This window comes from Cryptomeria japonica, chromosome 3 (assembly GCF_030272615.1).
Source record: "Cryptomeria japonica chromosome 3, Sugi_1.0, whole genome shotgun sequence".
NCBI lineage: Eukaryota > Viridiplantae > Streptophyta > Pinopsida > Cupressales > Cupressaceae > Cryptomeria > Cryptomeria japonica.
In genome coordinates this window covers 753,978,501-753,982,384 of record NC_081407.1, presented here as the reverse complement: position 1 = coordinate 753,982,384, position 3,884 = coordinate 753,978,501, and positions in this window count along the sequence as shown.

Here is a 3,884-nt window from a genome sequence, read left to right as displayed (position 1 = left end):
TTCTGGTAAGATTGGATGTACTTTTATATCCAAGTTCTTTTAGAAGGAGTGATTCAAGTAGGTACTAGATACATTAGAGATTTGAGAAAACTATATGAAGATACCATACTGGTGATCAAAGAGTTGGAAACAAAAATGGCCTCATGGAAAAAGGAAGAAGTCAAATGGATGACAACGATTGCTCAGATGAGGGAAGTTCAAAAGTATGGTTTAATTAAATTTTTGGCAGATAAGGTTGTGCCTGGATTAGATGGTAATGTGTTATATGCATGCAAGAAAAGAATAGAATAGATAAATTCAATTATGAAACAACGACACAAGGAATTTGTTAAGTTGTTAAAAGAATTACTAGAACTCACTCTATCAATGAAGAATGATGTAAAATATATTGATATTAAATATTTAAAAGATGATGGTAAAATCATAAGGCTACATATATCATAATTCCATCTATCAAAGAAAATATTAATTATGTAAAAGAGGCAATAATATTGACAACAAAAGATTTCTCTAGGGTGGCAAAAATAGAGTCTATGTTAACCCTCTGCATCAATTACCTAGACAATCATGCAAACAAGGTGGTGCAAGTTAGGTGGGACAAGGAAGTATGGAAGCAACAAATTACTCATATTGGGATTCCTAACTTTGTAGTCATTTAGAACTTCTTCACAGCTCATTTGGAATGGAAACATGTCACCATCACAACACAGAACCAACCTGGAGCTTCCCCATCACAACACCAATCTCGATTATGCCAACAAATTCTTGCATCTTGTTTAGTTTCTTTGGATATGTTCTAGAAGAGTTTTAGTTATGTAAAAACTGAATTTTACTTTAGGGTAAGGTTAAGTGATAGTTGTTCATTGCTTTGGACATTCATCATATATATAAGTGGATTTGGTTGGTTTATAATCTCATTTTAAATAATTTTATCATAAATTAGACAGAGTCTATGTGCTTTGTTTATTAAGATCGATTTCATGAAAGATCACATTCATAACATGTCTCTGTATGAATGGTAGTTTTCCTTTAGTACTTTTTGGTTAAAAGTATGATTGCAAGTTTATTTTCTATTTAGATCATTCATTGAATATCATAAAGGGAGTTGTACCTCAATTTAGAGGGAAACTATTTATAATTTACCCAACTAATTGGTTATTGATTTGTTCTTTATAAAGGGTTATAGAGTCAAGTAAACATATGATTGTTTAAGACAAAACTATTAACCAACAAGTATATAGCAAAAACTTCTTACGCAACAAAGAATGTCTCCACTTCTTTAATGCTTGAATTATGGCATAAAATTCTCGATCATACACAAAATATCTCATCCCATTATCTATCAGTTTGCTAATTTATTGGCTCTCTACCTATGTTTCCTTGAGGCTGGTTGGTCAAGGGTGAGTGATTTTAAATCTTTTCATCTTTTTTAGTAAATGGAGGTCGGTAGCTGGAAGACCCAGCGTGAGTGGCCGATGGAAGCTTTGGAGGAAGACTATGTGGAGCTTCATAGTAGTTTATTAGTTAGATAGTGTAGTTCCCTAAAGGATAAGAATGTTCTTTCTTGTTGTCCAAATAGTAAAGGTGTTTTTATTGTGGCTAGTGGATACAAGGAATTTATGACCCGCAAGCTGAATGGAGAGGAGGTCTATTAGTGGAAGTATGTGTGGAATAAGTTCTTTTGGCCAAAATGTAACTACTTTGTGTGGACTTTGGCCTAGAATATATGTTTGACTTGGGATAATATTTAGAAGCATGGGTTTCATGGACCTTCCATATCTGGTTTGTGTGTTGGTATTGCATGAAGATTGCATTGATGAAGTATAGTTTTATCATTGATGTCAATACTAACCAATAATTGAGTTGCATTACAACTGGTAGTCATGCAGTAATGCAACCGGTAGTAAAGCAATGTTGGAAACATAAATTGGTATTTCAAGTAGAGTGATCAACCAGTAACCCTAACCTGTTGATAAGAAAAACCCTAATCGATGGAGCTTGAAGAATTGTTTATGATGATCTATGATTGAATTGTTATCGAAGATGATTGTGCCATGTATGCATGATGCACATGATGAGTTTCAAAGTAAGTTTAGTGCATGAAGATAATTGTTTATCTTGGGAATTAGAAAGTGCATAGCATAAAGTGGAAACCACGTGATGAGTTACTGGATTTGATGAGCGGTGATCTAGGAGCGGTCGAGGTTGTCTAGAAATATGTGCAACTGATTGCTATGTAATCCAGTGGTCATGTTTGAACTGATATGTTTGTAATCTCTATGAGATCTTAGGTTTTGTGATGTGTTACTGACCTATTGTATTTTCTTATAAGGTCGATGAGTTGTTTTGTAATTGTGTTGGCAATTTTGGTTAAGTGTAGTAGCATGATTATTGTCGAACTAGAAGGAGTATCTATAGAATGTTGTGAAGGTAGATAGGAGCTTAAAAGGATCTGATTAAGAAGAGCAGTGCTATTACCAGATCAGCAAGACCTTGTTGTTCTCTAACAATTATAACAGTTAAATCCCCTAACTGAGTAAGTTTTAGAAGGCTTGGTGATGTCTAAATACTCTAACAAGGTGATCCATTAGTTTGGATTTGAAATCCTCCACTAAGGTTACTCCTAATAAGGTATTGTCTTTAACAGGGTATTTTAGTCAATCCCTTAACCGGATCTGTTCCTAACAAGACATTTTTGTAAAGCTTCTAATAAGGCTTGGCTCCTAATAGTGCGAACTTCAAAAGAGTTTAGAATAATTGTATGTATTCATCCCCACCATGGTTTTTCCCATTTGGGTTTCCACATAAAAAATTATTGTGTCAAGTGGTGAATGATTTTGTGTATGTTTTTTATATGGTTAATATGTTTAACTGGTAAAACCACTAAGATATGTTTAGATAACTAGAAGTAATCTCAAATGAGATATTACTAATGTTAGTAAAGTGTTTTGATGTTTTGGTTAAAAGGTATCTAAGTTTCAGATATGTTACATTGTTATATTGATTTTTAGTCAATCGGTAAGCTTGATAGTGCAGTTATAGTTTATGGTATAATATCTAAACCGGTTAGTCTAACAAGTTGTTTATGAGTTGGGATTAAGTTTGGTGAATTTTTAGTTTTTTTTCTATCTACTAATTCACACCCCCCTCTCAGTAGTTGACCGGATCATTATTGATTAATCATATCATGAATTGGTATCAGAGCTGTCCAGATTGTCTTGTGTTTAAGCCTAATAGATTGAGATAAAGATCTAGGAGAAGATGATTAAGAAAGAAGGTACAAAATTCAATAGGGAAAACTATAGAATCTAGAGTGATACAATGAAGATCTATATCAAGAGCTTAGGAAGTCAATATTGAGAAAATGTTATTACTAAATATAACTTGCCTAGTCGGATTTTGTTAGACAATTAAAAGGAGAAATAGGAGAATAATAAAGAATTGGAGGCCATTATTATTTCCTTGTCCGATTCAGAGTATGTTGATGTCCATGGATTGGAGACTCCTTATGAAGTATGGAAGAAACTTGAGGATATCTACAACAGTGATGAGTATGTTAAGATTGCCAAGGAAGAGAGCTTCAGAGGTAAATTTGATAATATGCAGATGGTTGAAGGTGAGAATATACAATAGTATGGTCAGAGGATCAAGGAGATAGTTGGTGAGTGTAGATAGGAATCTAGAAATCATCAAAGCAATATAAACATTAGCCTAGCTCAATCACAAAACCAGATTGCAATGATAACAAAAACCTACAAACATTCAATAGAGATATGGAAATAAAACATTCAATTCAAACACAAACCATCACAAATGCGGATGTCTCCTCCATGATTCTCCATTGTCCTTCTTTCTCCTTCAAATTTCTTTGTTTTGTGGATCTC